Here is a 27,212-nt window from a genome sequence, read left to right on the forward strand (position 1 = left end):
GACCCCAGGGAGGGCTGCATGAGATGCCCCCCTCTTATCCGCCCCCAGGGAGGGCTGATTGAGATGGCCCCCTTTCATTAGGTGGGAGTGGGCCACCCCCCTTTACATTGGAAAATTCCCCGGAGGTTTAGGGTGCCCCTCAGCACGCCCTAAAGTGTATTGTACCATTTTCAATTTTTTCTTTGTTTACCAAACTTCCCTTGGCGCAGATGGGCACATTAGTGCCACAAATTGCCCCCCATGCCAGCAGAACATTGGTGTTTCCTTGGTAGCGGATGCCTCCCATGTGGGTTGTCCGTTTGCAAGCCCAGGCTGCAACTCTGGCTGTGCTACTTTACAGGTGTCACCTCCGCGGAGGAATGGGGGTCCTGCCGGGGCTCCCTGTAGCTGACGCTTTGCTTAGGGGACAGTACACCCACATGGTACAAGGATGTCCAAGGCCAGGGAGTTGCGGCTGGGCTGCATTACAGCTTTTCCCTTTGTGGAGGCTTTGGCACACTGCCGAGACTCCCTCCTGGGGAGAGGCTGTAACGCAGGGCAGTCAGAGCTCCAGCAAAGTCGGGGGTAATATCCCTGACCTTGGGCACCCTTCTCCCATGTGGGTCTTTGCTGGGGGTTCTGGGTAATAAATTCTGGGCCGATTTGCATAAATCAGACCTCTGTGTATTCCCACTGGTGTGCTTTTTTTGGGAAATGCATGGGGTTCCCTGTTTTCCTTGCTGGCTTCGACAACCTAGGCCCAAATCTGTAGGTTGCCCACATGAACAAAATGTGCTGTGCCGAAAGCCTTGGGGTTACCAGTGGGTTACCCTTTTCCTTTTGCGCCCCGGTAGGTGCACCCACACATTTGAGGTAGCGTTTTCCTCGGGACACCTGTGGGAACGCAGGAAGGTATGACATCTGTTGTTGGCGACGTGTTTTGGTGAGTGGACATAGGGAAATAAATTCTGGGCCGCTTCGCGCAAGTCAGACCTCTGCTGATTCCCACAGGTGTCCTCTTTTCGGAAATGCATGGGGTTCCCTGTTTTCCCTGGTGGCTTGGACACCCTAGGCCCATATCTGTATGGGATGCCCTTCTGAAAAAAGTTTGGAATTCAGCTGTCGGAAAAGACTTGGGGTTAGCTGTGTTTTAGGCTTTCCCCTTGACGCCCAGGTAGGTGCACCCACACATGTGAGGTACCGTTTTTGTCGGGGCACATGTGGGAACGCAGGAAGGTAGGCCATGTGTTGTTGGCAGAGTGTTTCAGTAGGTGAGCCGAGTGAAATGTGCAGAAATTGGTTTTCTTTCGACACATTTCGGACTTTGCCGGGATTTCTGGGTAATACATTCTGGGCTGATTCGTGCAAGTCAGACCTCTGCGGATTCCCATGGGTGTCCTCTTTTCGAAAATGCATTGGGTTCCCTGCTTTCCTTGGTGGCTTGGACACCCTAGGCCCATATCTGTATGGTGTGCCATTCAGAAAAAATTGTGAAATTCAGCTGTCGGAAAAGACTTGGGGTTAGCCGTGTTTTAAGCTTTCCCTGTGGTGCCCAGGTAGGTGCACTCACATTTATGAAGTACCATTTTTGTCGGGACACATGTGGGAACGCGAGAAGGAAAGCCATGTGTTGTTGGCGGCTTGTTTCGGTGGGTGAACCGAGTGAAATGTGCAGAAATTTTTTTTTTTACCACATTTCGGACTTTGACAGGCTTTCTGGGTAATAAGTTCTGGGCCGATTTGCGTAAGTCAGACTTCTGCGGATTCCCACGGGTGTCCCCTTTTGGGAAATGCATCGGGTTTCCTGCTTTCCTTGGTGTCTTGGACACCCTAGGCCCATATCTGTATGGTGTGCCATTCTGAAAAAATCATAAAATTCTGCTGTCGGAAAAGACTTGGGGTTAGCCGCGTTTTAGGCTTTCCCCTTCGCGCCCAGGTAGGTGCACCCACACATGTGAGGTACCGTTTTCCTCGGGACACCTGTGGGAACGCAGGAAGGTATGACATCTGTTGTTGGCGACGTGTTTTGGTGAGTGGACATAGGGAAATAAATTCTGGGCCGCTTCGCGCAAGTCAGACCTCTGCTGATTCCCACAGGTGTCCTCTTTTCGGAAATGCATGGGGTTCCCTGTTTTCCCTGGTGGCTTGGACACCCTAGGCCCATATCTGTATGGGGTGCCCTTCTGAAAAAAGTTTGGAATTCAGCTGTCGGAAAAGACTTGGGGTTAGCTGTGTTTTAGGCTTTCCCCTTGACGCCCAGGTAGGTGCACCCACACATGTGAGGTACCGTTTTTGTCGGGGCACATGTGGGAACGCAGGAAGGTAGGCCATGTGTTGTTGGCAGAGTGTTTCAGTAGGTGAGCCGAGTGAAATGTGCAGAAATTGGTTTTCTTTCGACACATTTCGGACTTTGCCGGGATTTCTGGGTAATACATTCTGGGCTGATTCGTGCAAGTCAGACCTCTGCGGATTCCCATGGGTGTCCTCTTTTCGAAAATGCATTGGGTTCCCTGCTTTCCTTGGTGGCTTGGACACCCTAGGCCCATATCTGTATGGTGTGCCATTCAGAAAAAATTGTGAAATTCAGCTGTCGGAAAAGACTTGGGGTTAGCCGTGTTTTAAGCTTTCCCTGTGGTGCCCAGGTAGGTGCACTCACACTTATGAAGTACCATTTTTGTCTGGACACATGTGGGAACGCGAGAAGGAAAGCCATGTGTTGTTGGCGGCTTGTTTCGGTGGGTGAACCGAGTGAAATGTGCAGAAATGTTTTTTTTTACCACATTTCGGACTTTGACAGGCTTTCTGGGTAATAAGTTCTGGGCCGATTTGCGTAAGTCTGACTTCTGCGGATTCCCACGGTTGTCCCCTTTTGGGAAATGCATCGGGTTTCCTGCTTTCCTTGGTGTCCTGGACACCCTAGGCCCATATCTGTATGGTGTGCCATTCTGAAAAAATCATAAAATTCTGCTGTCGGAAAAGACTTGGGGTTAGCCGCGTTTTAGGCTTTCCCCTTCGCGCCCAGGTAGGTGCACCCACACATGTGAGGTACCGTTTTCGTCGGGACACGTGTGGGAACGCGGTAAGGTAGGCCATGAGTTGTTGGCACCGTGTTTCGGTGGGTGAGCCGAGTCAAATTTGCGGAAATTGTTTTTTTTTCGCCACATTTCAGACTTTGCCAGGCTTTCTGGGTAATACATTCTGGGCTGATTTGCGCAAGTCTGACTTCTGCGGATTCCCACGGGTGTCCCCTTTTCGGAAATGCATGGGGTTCCCTGCTTTCCTTGGTGGCTTGGACACCCTAGGGCCATATCTATATAGTGTACCATTCTGAAAAAATCATAAGATTCTGCTGTCAGAAAAGACTTGGGGTTAGCCGCGTTTTAGGCTTTCCCCTTGGCGCCCAGGTAGGTGCAAACAGACATGTGAAGTATCTTTTTCGTCGGGGCACATGTGGGAACGCGGGAAGGTAGGCCATGTGTTGTTGGCAGCGTGTTTCGGTGGGTGAGCCGAGTGAAATGTGCGGAAATTGTTTTTTTTCTCGCCACATTTCAGAGTTTGCCAGGCTTTCTGGGTAATACATTCTGGGCTGATTTGAGCAAGTCAGACCTCTGCAGATTCCCACAGGTGTCCTCTTTTCAGAAATGCATGGGGTTCCCTGTTTTCCTTGGTGGCTTGGACACCCCAGGGCCATATCTGTAGGGTGCGTCCTTCTGAAAAAATCATAAAATTCTGCTGTCAGAAAAGACGGGGTTAGCCGCGTTTTAGGCTTTCCCCTTGGCGCCCAGGTAGGTGCACACACACATGTGAGGTATCTTTTTCATCGGGGCACATGTGGGAACGCGGGAAGGTAGGCCATGTGTTGTTGGCAGCGTGTTTCGGTGGGTGAGCCGAGTAAAATGTGCGGAAATTGGGTTTTATTCTCCACATTTCAGAGTTTGCTGGGCTTTCTGGGTAATAAATTCTGGGCCAATTTGCGCAAGTCAGACATCTGCAGATTCCCACGTGTGTCCTCTTTTCGGAAATGCATGGGGTTCCCTGTTTTCCTTGGTGGCTTGGATATCCTAGGCCCATATCTGTATTGTGTGCCCGTCTGAAAAAATCGTAAAATTCAGCTGTCGGAAAAGACTTGGGGTTAGTCGTGTTTTAGGCTTTCCCCTTGGCGCCCAGGTAGGTGCACCCACACATGTGGGGTACCGTTTGCGTCGGGGCACGTGTGGGAACGCGGGAAGTAAGACCATGTGTTGTTGGCTGCGTGTTACGGTGGGTGAGCCGAGTGAAATGTGCGGAAATTGTTTTTTTTTTACCACATTTCGGACTTTGACAGGCTTTCTGGGTAATATATTCTGGGCCGATTTGCGCACGTCAGACCTCTGCGGATTCCCAGGGATGTCCTCTTTTGGAAATGCTAGGGGTTCCCTGTTTTCCTTGGGGGCTTGGACACCCCAGGCCCTTATCTGTATGGTGCGCCCATCTGAAAAAATCATGAAATTCAGCTGTCGGAAAAGACTTGGGGTTAGCCGTGTTTTAGGCTTTCCCCTTGGCGCCCAGGTAGGTGCACCCACACATGTGAGGTACCGTGTTTGTCGGGACACATGTGGAAAAGCAGGAAGGTAGGCCCTGAGTTGTTGGAGGCGTGTTTCGGTGGGTGAACCGAGTGAAATGTGCGGAAATTGGTTTTTTTTGCCACATTTCAGACTTTGCTGGGCTTTCTGGGTAATAAATTCTGGGCCGATTTGCGCAAGACGGACATCTGCAGATTCCCACGGGGGTCCTCTTTTCGGAAATGCATGAGGTTCCCTGTTTTCCTTGGTGGCTTGGATACGCTAGGCCCATATCTGTATGGTGTGCCGTTCTGAAAAAATCATGAAATTCTGCTGTCGAAAAAGACTTGGTGTTAGCAGTGTTTTAGGATTTCCCCTTGGCGCCCAGGTAGGTGCACCCACACATGTGAGGTACTGTTTTCGTCGGGACACGTGTGGGAACGCGAGAAGGAAGGCCATGTGTTGTTGGCGGCTTGTTTCGGTGGGTGAACCGAGTTAAATGTGCGGAAATTGGGGTTTTTTTTACCACATTTTGGATTTTGACAGGCTTTCTGGGTAATAAATTCTGGGCCGATTTGCGCAAGTCAGACCTCTGCGGATTCCCACTGGTGGCCTCTTTTCAGAAATGCATGAGGTTCCCTGTTTTACCCTAGGCCCATATCTGTATGATGTGCTCTTCTGAAAGAATTGTGAAATTCAGCTGTTGGAAAAGACTTGGGGTTAGCCGTGTTTTAGGCTTTCCCCTTGGACCCCAGGTAGGTGCACCCACACATGTGAGGTACCGTTTTCGTCGGGACACGTGTGGGAACGCGGGAAGGTAGGCCATGTGTTGTTGGCGCCGTGTGTCGGTGGGTGAGCCAACTGAAATGTGCGGAAATTGTTTTTTTTTTGCCGCATTTTGGACTTTGCCAGGCTTTCTGGGTAATACATTCTAGGCCGATTTGCACACGTTAGACCTCTGCGGATTCCCACGGGTGGCCTCTTTTCAGAAATGTATGGGGTTCCCTGTTTTCCTTGGTGGCTTGGACACCCTAGGCCCATACCTGTATGGTGTGCCCTTCTGAAAAAATTGTGAAATTCAGCTGTCGGAAAAGACTTGGGGTTAACCGTGTTTTAGGCTTTCCCCTTGGCGCCTGGGTAGGTACACCCACACATGTGAGGTACCGTTATTGTCAGGACACATATGGGAAAGCGGGAATTTAGGCCATGTGTTGTTGACGGCATGTTTCGGTGGATGAGCCGAGTGAAATGTGTGGAAATTGGGTTTTCTCGCCACATTTCGGACTTTGCCGGGCTTTCTGGGTAATACATTCCCGGCCGATTTGCGCAAGTCAGACCTCTGCGGATTTCCACGGGTGTCCTCTTTTTGGAAATACATGGGGTTCCCTGTTTTCCTTAGTGGCTTGGACACGCTAGACCCATATCTGTATGGTTTGCCCTTCTGAACAAATCATGAAATTCAGCTGTCGGAAAAGACTTGGGGTTAGCCGTGTTGTAGGCTTTCCCCTTAGCACCCAGGTAGGTGCACCCAGGTAGGTGCACCCACACATGTGAAGTACCATTTTCGTCGCGACATGTGTGAGAACTCTGGAAGGTAGGCCATGTGTTGTTGCCTCGTGTTTCGGCGTGTGAGCGAGTGAAATTTGTGGAAATTGTTTTTTTTCATCAGTTTTTTTAATTTGCTGGGCTTTCTGGGTAATACATTCTGGGCTGATTTGCGCAAGTCAGACCTCTGCGGATTCCCACGGTGTCCTCTTTTCGGAAATGCATGGGATTCCCTGTTTTCCTTGGTGGCTTCGACACGCTAGGCCCATATCTGTATGGTGTGCCCTTCTGAAAGAATCGTGAAATTCAGCTGTTGGAAAAGACTTGGGGTTAGCCGTGTTGTAGGCTTTCCCCTTAGCACCCAGGTAGGTGCACCCAGGTAGGTGCACCCACACATGTGAAGTAACGTTTTCGTCGGGACGCGTGTGGGAATGTGGGAAGGTAGGCCATGTGTTGTTGCCTCGTGTTTCGGTGGGTGAGCCGAGTCAAATGTGCGGAAATTGGGGTTTTTTAGCCAGATTTTGGATTTTGCTGGGCATTCTGGGTATTCCATTCTGGGCGGATTTGCGCAAGTCAGACCTCTGTGGATTCCCACGGGTGGCCTCTTTTCGGAAATGCATGGGGTTCCCTGTTTTCCTTGGTGGCTTGGACACTTTAGGCCCATATCTGTATGGTGTGCCCTTCTGAAAAAATCTTGAAATTCATCTGTCGGAAAAGACTTGGGGTTAGACGTGTTTTAGGCTTTCCCCTTGGCGCCCAGGTAGGTGCACCCACACCTGTGAGGTACCGTTTTCGTCAGGACATGTGTGGGAACGTGAGAATGTAGGCCATGTGTTGTTGCCGGCGTGTTTCGGTGGGTGAGCCGAGTGAAATGTGCGGATATTGGGGGGTTTTCCGCCACATTTTGGACTTTGCTTGGCTTTCTGGGTATTACATGCTGGGCCAATTTGCGCAAGTCAGACCTCTACGGATTCCCACATGTGCCCTCTTTTCAGAAATGCATGGGGTTCCCAGTTTTCCTTGGTGGCTTGGACACCCTAAGCCCATATCTGTATGGTGCGCCCTTCTGAAAACATAGTGAAATTCAGCAGTCAGAAAAGACTTGGGGTTAGCCGTGTTTTAGGCTTTCCCCTTGGCGCCCAGATAGGTGCACCCACACATGTGAGTTACCATTTTCGTCAGGACACGTGTGAGAACTCCGGAAGGTAGGACATGTGTTGTTGGCGGCGTGTTTCGGTGTGTAAGCCGAGTGAAATATTTGGAAATTGGGTTTTTTTCTCCACATATTGGTTTTTGCCGGGCTTTCTGGTTATTACATTCTGGGCCGATTTGCGCAAGTCAGACCTCTGCGGATTCCCACACGTGTCCTCTTTTTGGAAATGCACAGGGTTCCCTGTTTTCCTTGGTGGCTTGGACACCCTAGGCCCATATCTGTATGGTGTGCCCTTCTCAAAAAATCGTGAAATTCAGCTGTTGGAAAAGACTTGGGGTTAGCCATGTTTTAGGCTTTCCCCTTGGCGCTCGGGTAGGTGCACCCACACATGTGAGGTACCGTTTTTGTCAGGACTCATATGGGAACGCGGGAATTTAGGCCATGTGTTGTTGACGGCATGTTTCGGTGGATGAGCCGAGTGAAATGTGTGGAAATTGGGTTTTCTCACCACATTTTGGACTTTGAAGGGCTTTCTGGGTAATACATTCTGGGGCGATTTCTGCAAGTCACACCTCTGTGGATACCCACGGATTACCTCTTTTTGGAAATGCTAGGGATTACCTGTTTTCCTTGGTGGCTTGGACACCCCAGGCCCTTATCTGTATGGTGCGCCCATCTGAAAAAATCATGAAATTCAGCTGTCGGAAAAGACTTGGGGTTAGCCGTGTTTTAGGCTTTCCCCTTGGCGCCCAGGTAGGTGCACCCACACATGTGAGGTACCGTTTTTGTCGGGACACATGTGGAAACGCGGGAAGGTAGGCCATGAGTTGTTGTCGGCGTGTTTCGGTGGGTGAACCGAGTGAAATGTGCGGAAATTGGGGTTTTTTGCCACATTTCAGACTTTGCTGGGCTTTCTGGGTAATAAATTCTGGGCCGATTTGCGCAAGTCAGACATCTACAGATTCCCTCGGGTGTCCTCTTTTCGGAAATGCATGAGGTTCCCTGTTTTCCTTGGTGGCTTGGATACGCTAGGCCCATATCTGTATGGTGTGCCCTTCTGAACAAATCGTGAAATTCAGCTGTCGGAAAAGACTTGGGATTAGCCGTGTTTTAGGCTTTCCCCTTGGCACCCACGTAGGTGTACCAACACATGTGAGGTATCGTTTTCATCGGGGCACATGTGGGAACGCGGGAAGGTAGGCCATGTGTTATTGGCAGCGTGTTTCGGTGGGTGAGCCGAGTGAAATGTGCAGAAATTGGTTTTTTTTGCCACATTTCAGAGTTTGCTGGGCTTTCTGGGTAATAAATTCTGGGCCGATTTGCGCAAGTCAGACATCTGCAAATTCCCACATGTGTCGTCTTTTCGGAAATGCATGAGGTTCTCTGTTTTACACCAGGCCCATATCTGTATGATGCGCTCTTCTGAAAGAATCGTGAAATTCAGCTGTTGGAAAATACTTGGGGTTAGCTGTGTTTTAGGCTTTCCACTTGGCGCCCAGGTAGGTGCACCCACACATGTGAGGTATCGTTTTTGTTGGGGCACGTGTAGGAATGCGGGAAGTTAAACCATGTATTGTTGGCTGCGTGTTACGGTGGGTAAGACGAGTGAAATGTGCGGAAATTGTTTTTTTTCTCGCCACATTTCTGAGTTAGCCGGGCTTTCTGGGTAATATATTCTGGGCCATTTGCGCAAGTCAGACCTCTGCGGATTCCCACAGATGTCCTCTTTTCGGAAATGCTAGGGGTTCCCTGTTTTCCTTGGTGGCTTGGACTTCCCAGGCCCTTGTCTGTATGGTGCGCCCATCTGAGAAAATAATGAAATTCAGCTGTCGGAAAAGACTTGGGGTTAGCCGTGTTTTAGGCTATCCCCTTGGCGCCCAGGTAGGTGCACCCACATATGTGAGGTTCCGTTTTTGTCGGGACACATGTGGAAACGCGGGAAGGTAGGCCATGAGTTGTTGGCGGCGTGTTTCGGTGGGTGAAACAAGTGAAATGTACGGAAATTGGGGTTTTTTGCCACATTTCAGACTTTGCTGGGCTTTCTGCGTAATAAATTCTGCGCCGTTTTGCGCAAGTCAGACATCTGCAGATTCCCACTGGTGTCCTCTTTTCGGAAATGCATGAGGTTCCCTTGTTTCCTTGGTGGCTTGGACACCCCAGGCCTTTATCTGTATGGTGCGCCCATCTGAAAAAATCATGAAATTCAGCTGTCGGAAAAGACTTGGGGTTAGCCGTGTTTTAGGCTTTCCCCTTGCCGCCCAGGTAGGTGCACCCACACATGTGAGGTACCGTTTTTGTCGGGATACATGTGGAAACGCGGGATGGTAGGCCATGAGTTGTTGGCAGCGTGTTTCGGTGGGTGAACTGAGTGAAATGTGCAGAAATTGGGGTTTTTTTTCCACATTTCAGACTTTGCTGGGCTTTCTGGGTAATAAATTCTGGGCTGATTTGCGCAAGTCAGACATCTGCAGATTCCCACGGGCGTCCTCTTTTCGGAAATGCATGAGGTTCCCTGTTTTACCCTAGGCCCATATCTGTATGATGCGCTCTTCCGAAAGAATCGTGAAATTCAGCTGTCGGAAAATACTTGGGGTTAGTCGTGTTTTAGGCTTTCCCCTTGGCACCCACGTAGGTGCACCCACACATGTGAGGTATCGTTTTCGTTGGGGCACTTGTGGGAATGCGGGAAGTTAGACCATGTGTTGTTGGCTGCGTGTTACGGTGGGTGAGCGGAGTGAAATGTGTGGAAATTGTTTTTTTTTCTCGCCACATTTCGGAGTTTGCCGGGCTTTCTGGGTAATATAATCTGGGCTGATTTGCGCAAGTCAGACCTCTGCGGATTCCCACGGCTGTCCTATTTTGGGAAATGCTAGGGGTTCCCTGTTTTCCTTGGTGGCTTGGACACCCCTGGCCCTTATCTGTATGGTGCGCCCATCTGAAAAAAATCATGAAATTCAGCTGTCGGAAAAGACTTGAGGTTAGCCGTGTTTTAGGCTTTCCTCTTGGCGCCCAGGGAGGTGCACCCACACATGTGAGGTACCGTCTTTGTCGGGACACATGTGGAAACGCGGGAAGGTAGGTCATGAGTTGTTGGCGGCGTGTTTCGGTGGGTGAACCGAGTGAAATGTGCAGAAATTGTTTTTTTTGCCACATTTCAGAGTTTGCTGGGCTTTCTGGGTAATAAATTCTGGGCCGATTTGCGCAAGTCAGACATCTGCAGATTCCCATGTGTGTCCTCTTTTTGGAAATGCATGAGGTTCCCTGTTTTACCCCAGGCCCATATCTGTATGATGCGCTCTTCTGAAAGAATCGTGAAATTCAGCTGTTGGAAAATACTTGGGGTTAGCCGTGTTTTAGGCTTTCCCCTTGGCGCCCAGGTAGGTGCACCCACACATGTGAGTTATCGTTTTTGTTGGGGCACTTGTGGGAATGCGGGAAGTTAAACCATGTATTGTTGGCTGCGTGTTACGGTGGGTAAGCCGAGTGAAATGTGCGGAAATTGTTTTTTTTCTCGCCACACTTCGGAGTTTGCTGGGCTTTCTGGGTAATATATTCTGGGCCGATTTGCGCAAGTCAGACCTCTGCGGATTCCCACAGATGTCCACTTTTCGGAAATGCTAGAGGTTCCCTGTTTTCCTTGGTGGCTTGGACACCCCAGGCCCTTATCTGTATGGTGCGCCCATCTGAAAAAATAATGAAATTCAGCTGTTGGAAAAGACTTGGGGTTAGCCGTGTTTTAGGCTTTCCCCTTGGCGCCCAGGTAGGTGCACCCACACATGTGAGGTACTGTTTCTGTCGGGACACATGTGGAAACGCGGGATGGTAGGCCATGAGTTGTTGGCGGCGTGTTTCGGTGGGTGAACTGCGTGAAATGTGCGGTAATTGGGTTTTTTTGCCACATTTCAGACTTTGCTGGGCTTTCTGGGTAATAAATTCTGGGCTGATTTGCGCAAGTCAGACATCTGCAGATTCCCACGGGCGTCCTCTTTTCGGAAATGCATGAGGTTCCCTGTTTTACCCTAGGCCCATATCTGTATGATGCGCTCTTCTGAAAGAATCGTGAAATTCAGCTGTCGGAAAATACTTGGGGTTAGCCGTGTTTTAGGCATTCCTCTTGGCGCCCAGGTAGGTGCACCCACACATGTGAGGTATCGTTTTCGTCGGGGCACGTGTGGGAATGCGGGAAGTTAGACCATGTGTTGTTGGCTGCGTGTTACGGTGGGTGAGCCGAGTGAAATGTGTGGAAATTGTTTTTTTTCTCGCCACATTTTGGAGTTTGCCGGGCTTTCTGGGTAATATATTCTGGGCTGATTTGCGCAAGTCAGACCTCTGCGGATTCCCACGGATGTCCTCTTTTTGGAAATGCTAGGGGTTCCCTGTTTTCCTTGGTGGCTTGGACACCCCTGGCCCTTATCTGTATGTGCGCCCATCTGAAAATATCATGAAATTCAGCTGTCGGAAAAGACTTGGGGTTAGCCGTGTTTTAGGCTTTCCCCTTGGCGCCCAGGTAGGTGCACCCACACATGTGAGGTACCTTTTTTGTCGGGACACATGTGGAAACGCGGGATGCTAGGCCATGAGTTGTTGGCGGCGTGTTTCGGTGGGTGAACTGAGTGAAATGTGCGGAAATTGCTTTTTTTTTCCACATTTCAGACTTTGCTGGGCTTTCTGGGCAATAAATTCTTGGCTGATTTGCGCAAGTAAGACATCTGCAGATTCCTACGTGTGTCCTCTTTTTGGAATTGCATGAGGTTCCCTGTTTTACCCCAGGCCCATATCTGTATGATGCGCTCTTCTGAAAGAATCGTGAAATTCAGCTGTTGGAAAATACTTGAGGTTAGCCGTGTTTTAGGCCTTCCCCTTGGCGCCCAGGTAGGTGCACCCACACATGTGAGGTATCGTTTTTGTCGGGGCACGTGTGGGAATGCGGGAAGTTAAACCATGTATTGCTGGCTGCGTGTTACGGTGGGTAAGCCGAGTGAAATGTGCGGAAATTGTTTTTTTTCTTGCCACATTTCGGAGTTTGCCGGGCTTTCTGGGTAATATATTCTGGGCCGATTTGCGCAAATCAGAGCTCTGCGGATTCCCACAGATGTCCTCTTTTCGGAATTGCTAGGGGTCCCCTGTTTTCCTTGGTGGCTTGGACACCCCAGGCCCTTATCTGTATGGTGCGCCCATCTGAAAAAATAATGAAATTCAGCTGTCGGAACTTGGGGTTAGCCGTGTTTTAGGCTATCCCCTTGGTGCCCAGGTAGGTGCACCCACACATGTGAGGTACCGTTTTTGTCGGGACACATGTGGAAACGCGGGAAGGTAGGCCATGAGTTGTTGGCGGCGTGTTTCGGTGGGTGAACCGAGTGAAATGTGCGGAAATTGGGTTTTTTCGCCACATTTCAGACTTTGCTGGGCTTTCTGGGTAATAAATTCTGGGCCGATTTGTGCAAGTCAGACATCTGCAGATTCCCACGGGTGTCCTCTTTTCGGAAATGCATGGGGTTCTCTGTTTTCCTTGGTGGCTTGGACACGCTAGGCCCATATCTGTATGGTGTGCCCTTCTGAAAAAAATCATGAAATTCTGCTGTCGGAAAAGACTTGGTGTTAGCAGTGTTTTAGGATTTCCCCTTGGCGCCCAGGTAGGTGCACCCACACATGTGAGGTACCATTTTCGTCGGGACACATGTGGGAACGCTGAAGTTAGGTCATAAGTTGTTGGCGGGTTGTTTCGATGGGTGATCCGAGTGAAATGTGCAGAAATTGGGGTTTTTCTCCACATTTCAGATTTTGCCTGGCTTTCTGGGTAATAAATTATGGGCCGATTTGCCCAAGTCATAACTCCGCGGATTCCCACGGGTGTCCTCTGTTCGGAAATGCATGGGGTTCCCTGTTTTCCTTGGTGACTTGGACACCCTAGGCCCAAATCTGTATGGTGTGCCCTTCTGAAAAAATCGTGAAATTCAGCTGTCGGAAAAGACTTGGAGTTAGCCATGTTTTAGGCTTTCCCATTGGCGCCCAGGTAGGTGCACTCACACATGTGAGGTACTGTTTTCGTCGGGACACGTGTGGGAACGCGAGAAGGAAGGCCATGTGTTGTAGGCGGCTTGTTTCGGTGGGTGAACCGAGTGAAATGTGCGGAAATTGTTTTTTTTTTACCACATTTCGGACTTTGACATGCTTTCTGGGTAATAAATTCTGGGCCGATTTGCGCAAGTCAGATCTCTGCGGATTTCTACAGGTGTCCTCTTTTCGGAAATGCATGGGGTTCCCTGTTTTCCTTGGTGGCTTGGACACCATAGGCCCATATCTGTATGGCGTGCCCTTCTGAAAAAATCGTGAAATTCAGCAGTCGGAAAAGACTTGAGGTTAGCCGGGTTTTAGGCTTTCCCCTTGGTGCCCGGCTAGGTGCACCCACACATGTGAGGTGCCATTTTCGTCAGGACACGTGTGGGTACGCGAGAAGGTAGGCCATGTGTTGTTGGCGGCGTGTTTCGGTGGGTGAACTGAGTGAAATGTGCGGAAATTGGGTTTTTTTGCCACATTTCAGACTTTGCTGGGCTTTCTGGGTAATAAATTCTGGGCTGATTTGCGCAAGTCAGGCATCTACAGATTCCCACGGGCGTCCTCTTTTCGGAAATGCATGAGGTTCCCTGTTTTACCCTAGGCCCATATCTGTATGATGCGCTCTTCTGAAAGAATCGTGAAATTCAGCTGTCGGAAAATACTTGGGGTTAGCCGTGTTTTAGGCTTTCCCCTTGGCACCCAGGTAGGTGCACCCACACATGTGAGGTATCGTTTTCGTCGGGGCACGTGTGGGAATGCGGGACGTTAGACCATGTGTTGTTGGCTGCGTGTTACGTGGGTGAGCCGAGTGAAATGTGTGGAAATTGTTTTTTTTCTCGCCACATTTCGGAGTTTGCCGGGCTTTCTGGGTAATATATTCTGGGCTGATTTGCGCAAGTCAGACCTCTGCGGATTCCCACGGATGTCCTCTTTTTGGAAATGCTAGGGGTTCCCTGTTTTCCTTGGTGGCTTGGACACCCCTGGCCCTTATCTGTATGGTGCGCCCATCTGAAAAAATCATGAAATTCAGCTGTCGGAAAATACTTGGGGTTAGCCGTGTTTTAGGCTTTCCCCTTGGCGCCCAGGTAGGTGCACCCACACATGTGAGGTACCGTTTTTGTCGGGACACATGTGGAAACGCGGGAAGGTAGGCCATGAGTTGTTGGCGGCGTGTTTCGGTGGATGAACCGAGTGGAATGTGCGGATATGGGGTTTTTTTTGCCACATTTCAGAATTTGCTGGGCTTTCTGGGTAATACATTGTGGGCCGATTTGCGCAAGTCAGACATCTGCAGATTCCCACGGGTGTCCTCTTTTCGGAAATGCATGGGGTTCTCTGTTTTCCTTGGTGGCTTGGACACGCTAGGCCCATATCTGTATGGTGTGCCGTTCTGAAAAAATCATGAAATTCTGCTGTCGGAAAAGACTTGGTGTTAGCAGTGTTTTAGGATTTCCCCTTGGCGCCCAGGTAGGTGCACCCACACATGTGAGCTACCATTTTCGTCGGGACACATGTGGGAACGCTGAAGTTAGGTCATGTGTTGTTGGCGGCGTGTTTCGATGGGTGATCCGAGTGAAATGTGCAGAAATTGGGGTTTTTCTCCACATTTCAGATTTTGCCTGGCTTTCTGGGTAATAAATTATGGGCCAATTTGCCCAAGTCATAACTCTGCGGATTCCCACGGGTGTCCTCTATTCGGAAATGCATGGGGTTCCCTGTTTTCCTTGGCGACTTGGACACCCTAGGCCCAAATCTGTATGGTGTGCCCTTCTGAAAAAATCGTGAAATTCAGCTGTCGGAAAAGACTTGGAGTTAGCCATGTTTTAGGCTTTCCCATTGGCGCCCAAGTAGGTGCACTCACACATGTGAGGTACTGTTTTCGTCGGGACACGTGTGGGAACGCGAGAAGGAAGGCCATGTGTTGTAGGCGGCTTGTTTAGGTGGGTGAGCCGAGTGAAATATGCAGAATTTTCTTTTTTTACCACATTTTGGACTTTGCCGGGCTTTCTGTCTAATAAATTCTGGGCCGATTTGCGCAAGTCAGACCTCTGCGGATTTCTACGGGTGTCCTCTTTTCAGAAATGCATGGGTTTCCCTGTTTTCCTTGGTGGCTTGGACACCATAGGCCCATATCTGTATGGCGTGCCCTTCTGAAAAAATCGTGAAATTCAGCAGTCGGAAAAGACTTGAGGTTAGCCGGGTTTTAGGCTTTCCCCTTGGCGCCCGGCTAGGTTCACCCACACATGTGAGGTGCCATTTTCGTCAGGACACGTGTGGGAACGCGAGAAGGTAGGCCATGTGTTGTTGGCGGCATGTTTCAGTGGCTGAGCCGAGTGAAATATGCAGAATTTTCTTTTTTTACCACATTTTGGACTTTGCCGGGCTTTCTGGGTAATACATTCTGGGGCGATTTCTGCAAGTCAAACCTCTGCGGATTCCCACGGGTGTCCTCTTTTTGGAAATACATGAGTTCCCTGTTTTCCTTGGTGGCTTGGACAACCCAGGCCAATATCTGTATGGTGTGCCCTTCTGAAAGAATCGTGAAATTCAGCTGTCGGAAAAGACTTGGGGTTAGCTGTGTTTTAGGCTTTCCTCTTGGCGCCCAGGTAGGTGCACCCACACATGTGACATACATTTTTTTGTTGGGACACTTGTGGGAACGGGGAAAGGTAGGCCATGTGTTGTTGGCGGCGTATCTCGGTGGGTGAGCCGAGTGAAATGTGCGGAAATTGTGTTTTTTTCACCACATTTCAAACTTTGCTGGGCTTTCTGGGTTATAAATTCTAGTACGATTTGCGCAAGTGAGACCTCTGCGGATTCCCACTGGTGTCCTTTTTTTGGAAATGCATGGGATTTCCTGTTTTCCTTGGTGGTTTGGACACCCGAGGCCAATAGCTGTATGGTGTGCCCTTCTGAAAAAATCATGAAAATCAGCTGTCGGAAAATACTTGGGGTTAGCCGTGTTTTAGGCATTCCTCTTGGCGCCCAGGTAGGTGCACCCACACATGTGAGGTATCGTTTTCGTCGGGGCACGTGTGGGAATGCGGGAAGTTAGACCATGTGTTGTTGGCTGCGTGTTACGGTGGGTGAGCCGAGTGAAATGTGTGGAAATTGTTTTTTTTCTCGCCACATTTTGGAGTTTGCCGGGCTTTCTGGGTAATATATTCTGGGCTGATTTGCGCAAGTCAGACCTCTGCGGATTCCCACGGATGTCCTCTTTTTGGAAATGCTAGGGGTTCCCTGTTTTCCTTGGTGGCTTGGACACCCCTGGCCCTTATCTGTATGTGCGCCCATCTGAAAATATCATGAAATTCAGCTGTCGGAAAAGACCTGGGGTTAGCCGTGTTTTAGGCTTTCCCCTTGGCGCCCAGGTAGGTGCACCCACACATGTGAGGTTCCGTTTTTGTCAGGACACATGTGGAAACGCGGGAAGGTAGGCCATGAGTTGTTGGCGGCGTGTTTCGGTGGGTGAACCGAGTGAAATGTGCGGAAATTGGGTTTTTTCGCCACATTTCAGACTTTGCTGGGCTTTCTGGGTAATAAAGTCTGGGCCGATTTGCGCAAGTCAGACATCTGCAGATTCCCACGGGTGTCCTCTTTTCGGAAATGCATGGGGTTCTCTGTTTTCCTTGGTGGCTTGGACACGCTAGGCCCATATCTGTATGGTGTGCCGTTCTGAAAAAAATCATGAAATTCTGCTGTCGGAAAAGACTTGGTGTTAGCAGTGTTTTAGGATTTCCCCTTGGCGCCCAGGTAGGTGCACCCACACATGTGAGGTACCATTTTCGTCGGGACACATGTGGGAACGCTGAAGTTAGGTCATGTGTTGTTGGCGGCGTGTTTCGATGGGTGAGCCGAGTGAAATGTGCAGAAATTGGGGTTTTTCTCCACATTTCAGATTTTGCCTGGCTTTCTGGGTAATAAATTATGGGCCGATTTGCCCAAGTCATAACTCCGCGGATTCCCACGGGTGTCCTCTATTCGGAAATGCATGGGGTTCCCTGTTTTCCTTGGTGACTTGGACACCCTAGGCCCAAATCTGTATGGTGTGCCCTTCTGAAAAAATCGTGAAATTCAGCTGTCGGAAAAGACTTGGAGTTAGCCATGTTTTAGGCTTTCCCATTGGCGCCCAGGTAGGTTCACTCACACATGTGAGGTACTGTTTTCGTCGGGACACGTGTGGGAACGCGAGAAGGAAGGCCATGTGTTGTAGGTGGCTTGTTTCGGTGGGTGAACCGAGTGAAATGTGCGGAAATTGTTTTTTTTGACCACATTTCGGACTTTGACAGGCTTTCTGGGTAATAAATTCTGGGCCGATTTGCGCAAGTCAGACCTCTGCGGATTTCTACAGGTGTCCTCTTTTCAGAAATGCATGGGGTTCCCTGTTTTCCTTGGTGGCTTGGACACCATAGGCCCATATCTGTATGGCGTGCCCTTCTGAAAAAATCGTGAAATTCAGCAGTCGGAAAAGACTTGAGGTTAGCTGGGTTTTAGGCTTTCCCCTTGGTGCCCGGCTAGGTGCACCCACACATGTGAGGTGCCATTTTCGTCAGGACACGTGTGGGTACGCGAGAAGGTAGGCCATGTGTTGTTGGCGGCGTGTTTCGGTGGGTGAACTGAGTGAAATGTGCGGAAATTGGGTTTTTTTGCCACATTTCAGACTTTGCTGGGCTTTCTGGGTAATAAATTCTGGGCTGATTTGCGCAAGTCAGACATCTACAGATTCCCACGGGCGTCCTCTTTTCGGAAATGCATGAGGTTCCCTGTTTTACCCTAGGCCCATATCTGTATGAGGCGCTCTTCTGAAAGAATCGTGAAATTCAGCTGTCGGAAAATACTTGGGGTTAGCCGTGTTTTAGGCTTGCCCCTTGGCGCCCAGGTAGGTGCACCCACACATGTGAGGTATCGTTTTCGTTGGGGCACGTGTGGGAATGCGGGACGTTAGACCATGTGTTGTTGGCTGCGTGTTACGGTGGGTGAGCCGAGTGAAATGTGTGGAAATTGTTTTTTTTCTCGCCACATTTCGGAGTTTGCCGGGCTTTCTGGGTAATATATTCTGGGCTGATTTGCGCAAGTCAGACCTCTGCAGATTCCCACGGATGTCCTCTTTTTGGAAATGCTAGGGGTTCCCTGTTTTCCTTGGTGGCTTGGACACCCCTGGCCCTTATCTGTATGGTGCGCCCATCTGAAAAAATCATGAAATTCAGCTGTCGGAAAAGACTTGGTGTTAGCCGTGTTTTAGGCTTTCCCCTTGGCGCCCAGGTAGGTGCACCCACACATGTGAGGTACCGTTTTTGTCGGGACACATGTGGAAACGCGGGAAGGTAGGCCATGAGTTGTTGGCGGCGTGTTTCGGTGGATGAACCGAGTGGAATGTGCGGATATTGGTTTTTTTTGCCACATTTCAGACTTTGCTGGGCTTTCTGGGTAATACATTCTGGGCCGATTTGAGCAAGTCAGACATCTGCAGATTCCCACGGGTGTCCTCTTTTCGGAAATGCATGGGGTTCTCTGTTTTCCTTGGTGGCTTGGACACGCTAGGCCCATATCTGTATGGTGTGCCGTTCTGAAAAAATCATGAAATTCTGCTGTCGGAAAAGACTTGGTGTTAGCAGTGTTTTAGGATTTCCCCTTGGCGCCCAGGTAGGTGCACCCACACATGTGAGGTACCATTTTCGTCGGGACACATGTGGGAACGCTGAAGTTAGGTCATAAGTTGTTGGCGGGTTGTTTCGATGGGTGATCCGAGTGAAATGTGCAGAAATTGGGGTTTTTCTCCACATTTCAGATTTTGCCTGGCTTTCTGGGTAATAAATTATGGGCCAATTTGCCCAAGTCATAACTCTGCGGATTCCCACGGGTGTCCTCTATTCGGAAATGCATGGGGTTCCCTGTTTTCCTTAGTGACTTGGACACCCTAGGCCCAAATCTGTATGGTGTGCCCTTCTGAAAAAATCGTGAAATTCAGCTGTCGGTAAAGACTTGCAGTTAGCCATGTTTTAGGCTTTCCCATTGGCGCCCAGGTAGGTGCACTCACACATGTGAGGTACTGTTTTCGTCGGGACACGTGTGGGAATGCGAGAAGGAAGGCCATGTGTTGTAGGCGGCTTGTTTCGGTGGGTGAGCCGAGTGAAATATGCAGAATTTTCTTTTTTTACCACATTTTGGACTTTGCCGGGCTTTCTGGGTAATAAATTCTGGGCCAATTTGTGCAAGTCAGACCTCTGCGGAATTCTACGGGTGTCCTCTTTTCAGAAATGCATGGGGTTCCCTGTTTTCCTTGGTGGCTTGGACACCATAGGCCCATATCTGTATGGCGTGCCCTTCTGAAAAAATCGTGAAATTCAGCAGTCGGAAAAGACTTGAGGTTAGCCGGGTTTTAGGCTTTCCCCTTGGTGCCCGGCTAGGTGCACCCACACATGTGAGGTGCCATTTTCGTCAGGACTCGTGTGGGAACGCGAGAAGGTAGGCCATGTGTTGTTGGCGGCATGTTTCAGTGGGTGAGCCGAGTGAAATATGCAGAATTTTCTTTTTTACCACATTTTGGACTTTGCCGGGCTTTCTGGGTAATACATTCTGGGGCGATTTCTGCAAGTCAAACCTCTGCGGATTCCCACGGGTGTCCTCTTTTTGGAAATACTTGGGTTCCCTGTTTTCCTTGGTGGCTTGGACACCCCAGGCCAATATCTGTATGGTGTGCCCTTCTGAAAGAATCGTGAAATTCAGCTGTCGGAAAAGACTTGGGGTTAGCTGTGTTTTAGGCTTTCCCCTTGGCGCCCAGGTAGGTGCACCCACACATGTGACATACAATTTTTTGTTGGGACACGTGTGGGAACGGGGAAAGGTAGGCCATGTGTTGTTGGCGGCATATCTCGGTGGGTGAGCCGAGTGAAATGTGCGGAAATTGTGTTTTTTTCACCACTTTTCAACCTTTGCTGGGCTTTCTGGGTTATAAATTCTAGGACGATTTGCGCAAGTGAGACCTCTGCGGATTCCCATTGGTGTCCTTTTTTTGGAAATGCATGGGATTTCCTGTTTTCCTTGGTGGTTTGGACACCCGAGGCCAATAGCTGTATGGTGTGCCCTTCAGAAAAAATCATGAAAATCAGCTGTTGGAGAAGACTTGAGGATAGCCGTGTTTTCGGCTTTCCCCTTGGTGCCCAGGTAGGTGTACCCACACGTGATGTACCGTTTTCATTGGGACACGTGCGGTAACGCGGAAAGGTAGGCCATGTGTTATTGGCGGCGTGTTTCGGTGGGGGAGCCGAGTAAAATGTGCGGAAATTGGGATTTTTTCACCACATTTCGGATTTTCCAGGCTTTCTGGGTAATACATTCTGGGCCTATTTGCGCAAGTCAGACCTCTTCAGATTCCCACGGGTGTCTTCTTTTCGGAAATGCATGGGGTACCCTGTTTTCCTTGGTGGCTTGGACACCCTAGGCCCATATCTGTATGGTGCGCCCTTCTGAAAAAATCGTGAAATTCAGCTGTCGGAAAAGACTTGGGGTTAGACGTGTTTTAGGCTTTACCCTTGGCGCCCAGGTAGGTGCACCCACACCTGTGAGGTACCGTTTTCGTCAGGACATGTGTGGGAACGCGAGAATGTAGGCCATGTGTTGTTGCCGGCGTGTTTCGGTGGGTGAGCTGAGTGAAATGTGCGGATATTGGGGGGTTTTCCGCCACATTTTGGACTTTGCTTGGCTTTCTGGGTATTACATTCTGTGCCGATTTGCGCAAGTCAGACCTCTACGGATTCCCACAGGTGCCCTCTTTTCAGAAATGCATGGGGTTCCCAGTTTTCCTTGGTGGCTTGGACACCCTAGGCCCATATCTGTATGGTGCGCCCTTCTGAAAACATTGTGAAATTCAGCAGTCAGAAAAGACTTGGGGTTAGCCGTGTTTTAGGCTTTCCCCTTGGCGCTCGGGTAGGTGCACCCACACATATGAGGTACCAATTTCGTCGGGACACGTGTGAGAACTCCGGAAGGTAGGACATGTGTTGTTGGTGGCGTGTTTCGGTGTGTAAGCCGAGTGATATGTGGAAATTGTTTTTTTTCTCCACATTTTGGATTTTGCCGGGCTTTCTGGTTATTACATTCTGGGCCGATTTGCGCAAGTCAGACCTCTGCGGATTCCCACGCGTGTCCTCTTTTCGGAAATGCACAGGGTTCCCTGTTTTCCTTGGTGGCTTGGACACGCTAGGCCCATATCCCTATGGTGTGCCCTTCTGAAAAAATCGTGAAATTCAGCTGTTGGAAAAGACTTGGGGTTAGCCGTGTTTTAGGCTTTCCCCTTGGCCCCCAGATAGGTGCACCCACACATGTGAGGTACCATTTCGACGCGACACGTGTGAGAACGCTGGAAGGTAGGCCATATGTTGTTGGCGGCGTGTTTCGGCGTGTGAGCGAGTGAAATTTGTGGAAATTAGTTTTTTTTCGCCAGTTATTTTAATTTTCTGGGCTTTCTGGGTAATAAATTCTGGGCTGATTTGCGCAAGTCAGACCTCTGTGGATTCCCACGGGTGTCCGCTTTTCGGAAATGCATGGGGTTCCCTGCTTTCCTTGGTGGCTTGCACACCCTAGGCCCATATCTATATGGTGAGCCCATCTGAAGAAATCGTGAAATTCAGCTGTCGGAAAATACTTGGGGTTAGCCGTGTTTTAGGCTTTCCCATTGGCGCTCGGGTAGGTGCACCCACACATGTGAGGTACCATTTTTGTCAGGACACATGTGGGAACGCGGGAATTTAGGCCATGTGTTGCTGACGGCATGTTTCGGTGGATGAGCCGAGTGAAATGTGTGGAAATTGGGTTTTCTCGCCACATTTTGGACTTTGCTGGGCTTTCTGGGTAATACATTCTGGGGCGATTTCTTCAGGTCAAACCTCTGCGGATTCCCACGGGTGTCCTCTTTTTGGAAATACATGGGTTCCCTGTTTTCCTTGGTGGCTTGGACACCCCAGGCCCATATCTGTATGGTGTGACCTTCTGAAAAAATCGTGAAATTCAGCTGTCGGAAAAGACTTGGGGTTAGCCGTGTTTTAGGCTTTCCCCTTGGCGCCCAGGTAGGTGCACCCACACATCTGAGGTACAATTTTTCGTTGGGACACGTGTGGGAATGGGGAAAGGTAGGCCATGTGTTGTTGGTGGCGTGTCTCGGTGGGTGAGCTGAGTGAAATGTGCGGAAATTGCGTTTTTATCACCACATTTCAAACTTTGCTGGGCTTTCTGGGTTATAAATTCTAGGACGATTTGCGCAAGTGAGACCTCTGCGGATTCCCATGGGTGTCCTCTTTTCGGAAAGGCATGGGGTTTCCTGTTTTCCTTGGTGGTTTGGACACCATAGGCCAATATCTGTATGGTGTGCCCTTCTGAAAAAATCATGAAAATCAGCTGTCAGAGAAGACTGTGGGTTAGACGTGTTTTCGGCTTTCCCCTTGGTGCCCAGGTAGGTGTACCCACACATGTGAAGTACCGTTTTCGTCAGGACACGTGTGGGAATGCGGGAAGGTAGGCCATCAGTTGTTGGCAGCGTGTTTCAGTGTGTGAGCCGAGTGAAATGTGCGGAAATTGGGTCTTTTTTGCCACATTTTGGACTTTGCCGGGCTTTCTTCGTATTACATTCTGGGTGGATTTGCGCAAGTCAGACCTCTTCAGATTCCCACGGGTGTCCTCTTTTCGGAAATGCATGGGGTTCCCTGTTTTCCTTGGTGTTTTGGACACCCTAGGCCCATATCTGTATGGTGCGCCCTTCTGAAAACATTGTGAAATTCAGCAGTCAGAAAAGACTTGGGGTTAGCCGTGTTTTAGGCTTTCCTCTTGGAGCCCAGATAGATGCACCCACACATGTAAGGTACCGCTTTCGTCGGGACACGTGTGAGAACGCCGGAAGGTAGGCCATGCGTTGTTGGCGGCGTGTTTCGGTGGGTGAGCCGAGTGAAATATGTGGAAATTTGGGCTTTTTCGCCACATTTTGGACTTTGCCGGGCTTTCTGGGTAATACATTCTGGGCCTATTTGCGCAAGTCAGACCTCTTCAGATTCCCACGGGTGTCTTCTTTTCAAAAATACATGGGGTACCCTGTTTTCCTTGGTGGCTTGGACACCCTAGGCCAAATCTGTATGGTGCGCCCTTCCGGAAAAATCGTGAAATTCAGCTGTCGGAAAAGACTTGCGGTTAGCCGTGTTTTAGGCTTTCCCCTTGGCGCCCAGATAGGTGCACCCACACATGTGAGGTACCATATTCGTCGCAACACTTGTGAGAACGCCGGAAGGTAGGCCATGTGTTGTTGGCGGCGTGTGAGCGAGTGAAATTTGTGGAAATTGTTTTTTTTTCGCCAGATTTTGGACTTTGCTGGGCTTTCTGGGTAATAAATTCTGGGCTGATTTGCGCAAGTCAGACCTCTGTGGATTCCCACGGTATCCTCTTTTCAGAAATGCATGGGATTCTCTGTTTTCCTTGGTGGCTTCGACACGCTAGGCCCATATCTGTATGGTGTGCCCTTCTGAAAGAATCGAGAAATTCAGCTGTCGGAAAAGACTTGGGGTTAGCCGTGTTGTAGGCTTTCCCCTTAGCGCCCAGGTAGGTGCACCCACACATGTAAAGTACCGATTTCGTCGAGACACGTGTGGGAATGCGGGAAGGTAGGCCATGTGTTGTTGGCAGCGTGTTTCAGTGTGTGAGCCGAGTGAAATGTGCGGAAATTGGGTCTTTTTTGCCACATTTCGGACTTTGCTGGGCTTTCTGGTTATTACATTCTGGGTGGATTTGCGCAAGTCAGACCTCTGCGGATTCCCACAGGTGTCCTCTTTTCAGGAAAATGCATGGGGTTCCCTGTTTTCCTTGGTGGCTTTGACACCCTAGTCCCATGTCTGTATGGTGCGCCCTTCTGAAAAAATCGTGAAATTCAGCTGTCGGAAAAGATTTGGGGTTAGCCTTTTTTTAGGCTTTCCCCTTGGCACTCATGTGGGTGACCCCGACATGTGAGGTACCATTTTTGTCGGGAAACGTGTGGGAATGTGGGAAGGTAGGCCATGTGTTGTTGCCTCGTGTTTCGGTGGGTGAGCCGAGTGAAATGTGCGGAAATTGGGTTTTTTTTCTCCACATCTTGGACTTTGCCGGGCTTTCTGGGTATTACATTCTGGGCCGATTTGCGCAAGTCAGACCTCTGCGGATTCACACGCATGTTCTCTTTTCAAAAATGTACAGGGTTCCCTGTTTTCCTTGGTGGCTTGGACACCCTAAGCCCATATCTGTATGGTGCGCCCTTCTGAAAAAATTGTGAAATTCAGTTGTCGGAAAAGACTTGGTGTTAGCCGTGTTTTAGGCTTTCCCCTTGGCGCTCGGGTAGGTGCACCCGCACATGTGAGGTACCGGTTTTGTCAGGACACATGTGGGAACGTGGGAAGGTAGGCCATGTGTTGTTGGCGGCGTGTTTCGGTGGGTGAGCCGAGTGAAATGTGCAGAAATTGGGGTTTCTTCGCCACATTTTGGACTTTGCCGGGCTTTCTGGGTATTACATTCTGGGCCGATTTGTGCAAGTCAGACCTCTACGGATTCCCACGGGTGCCCTCTTTTCAGAAATGCATGGGGCTCCCAGTTTTCCTTGGTGGCTTGGACACCCTAGGCACATATCTGTGTGGTGCGCCCTTCTGAAAAAATCATGAAATTCAGCAGTCAGAAAAGACTTGGGGTTAGCCGTGTTTTAGGCTTTCCCCTTGGCGCCCAGATATGTGCACCCACACATGTGAAGTACCGTTTTTCGTCGGGACAAGTGTGGGAATGTGGGAAGGTAGGCCATGTGTTGTTGGCGGTGTGTTTCGGTAGGTGAGCCGAGTGAAATGTGCAGAAATTGGGGGGTTTTCGCCACATTTCAGACTTTGCCGGGCTTTCTGGGTATTACATTCTGGGCCGATTTGCACAAGTCAGACCTCTACGGATTCCCACGGGTGCTCTCTTTTCAGAAATGCATGGGGTTCCCAGTTTTCCTTGGTGGCTTTGACACGCTAGGCCCATATCTGTATGGTGTGCCCTTCTGAAAAAACTGTGAAATTCAGCTGTCGGAAAAGACTTGGGGTTAGCCGTATTGTAGGCTTTCCCCTTAGCGCCCAGGTAGGTGCACCCACACATGTGAAGTACCGTTTTCATCGGGACACGTGTGGGAATGCGGAAAGGTAGGCCATGTGTTGTGGGCGGCGTGTTTCGGTGGGTGAACTGAGTGAAATGTGCGGAAATTGGGTTTTTTTCTCCACATTTCAGACTTTGCCGGGCTTTCTGGGTATTACATTCTGGGCGGATTTGCGCAAGTCAGACCTCTGCGGATTCCCACGGGTGTCCTCTTTCCGGAAATGCATGGGTTCCCTGTTTTCCTTTTTGGCTTTGACACCCTAGGCCCATGTCTGTATGGTGCGCCCTTCTGAAAAAATCGTGAAATTCAGCTGTCGGAAAAGACTTGGGGTTTGCCTTTTTTTAGGCTTTCCCCTTGGCACCCATGTAGGTGACCCACACATGTGAGGTACCATTTTTTTTGTCGGGACGCGTGTGGGAACGTGGGAAGGTAGGCCATGTGTTGTTGGCGGCGTGTTTCGGTGGGTGAGCCGAGTGAAATGTGCGGAAATTGTGGGTTTTTTCTCCACATTTTGGACTTTGCCGGGCTTTCTGGGTATTACATTCTGGGCCGATTTGCGCAAGTCAGACCTCTGCGGATTCCCACACGTGTCCTCTTTTCGAAAATGCACAGGGTTCCCTGTTTTCCTTGGTGGCTTGGACACCCTAGGCCCATATCTGCATGGTGTGCCCTTCTGAAAAAATCGTGAAATTCAGCTGTCGGAAAAGACTTGGGGTTAGCCGTGTTTTAGGCTTTCCCCTTGGCGCTCGGGTAGGTGCACCCACACATGTGAGGTAACCTTTTTGTCAGGACACGTGTGGGAAAGCTGGAAGGTAGGCCATGTGTTGTTGGCGGCGTGTTTCGGTGGGTGAGCAGAGTGAAATGTGTGGAAGTTGGGTTTTTTTCGCCACATTTCGGACTTTGCTGGGCTTTCTGGGTAATACATTCTGGGCTGATTTGCGCAAGTCAGACCTCTGCGGATTCCAACAGTGCTCTCTTTTCAGAAATGCATGGGGTTCCCAGTTTTCCTTGGTGGCTTTGACACGCTAGGCCCATATCTGTATGGTGTGCCCTTCTGAAAAAATTGTGAAATTCAGCTGTCGGAAAAGACTTGGGGTTTGCCTTTTTTTAGGCTTTCCCCTTGGCACCCATGTAGGTGACCCACACATGTGAGGTACCATTTTCGTCGGGACACGTGTGGGAACGTGGGAAGGTAGGCCATGTGTTGTTGGCGCGGTGTTTCGGTGGGTGAGCCGAGTGAAATGTGCGGAAATTGTGGGTTTTTTCTCCACATTTTGGACTTTGCCGGGCTTTCTGGGTATTACATTCTTGGCCGATTTGCGCAAGTCAGACCTCTGCGGATTCCCACACGTGTCCTCTTTTCGGAAATGCACAGGGTTCCCTGTTTTCCTTGGTGGCTTGGACACCCTAGGCCCATATCTGCATGGTGTGCCCTTCTGAAAAAATTGTGAAATTCAGCTGTCGGAAAAGACTTGGGGTTAGCCGTGTTTTAGGCTTTCCCCTTGGCGCTCAGGTAGGTGCACCCACACATGTGAGGTAACCTTTTTGTCAGGACACGTGTGGGAACGCGTGAAGGTAGGCCATGTGTTGTTGGCGCCGTGTTTCGGTGGGTGAGCCAAGTGAAATGTGTGGAAATTGGGTTTTTTTCGCCACATTTCGGACTTTCTGGGTAATACATTCTGGGCTGATTTGCGCAAGTCAGACCTCTGCGGATTCCGACAGTGTCCTCTTTTCGGAAATGCATGGGATTCCCTGTTTTCCTTGGTGGCTTTGACACGCTAGGCCCATATCTGTATGGTGTGCCTTTCTG

This window comes from Ambystoma mexicanum, chromosome 2p (genome assembly GCF_040938575.1).
Source record: "Ambystoma mexicanum isolate Mex_15411 chromosome 2p, UKY_AmexF1_1, whole genome shotgun sequence".
Taxonomy (NCBI): Eukaryota; Metazoa; Chordata; class Amphibia; order Caudata; family Ambystomatidae; genus Ambystoma; species Ambystoma mexicanum.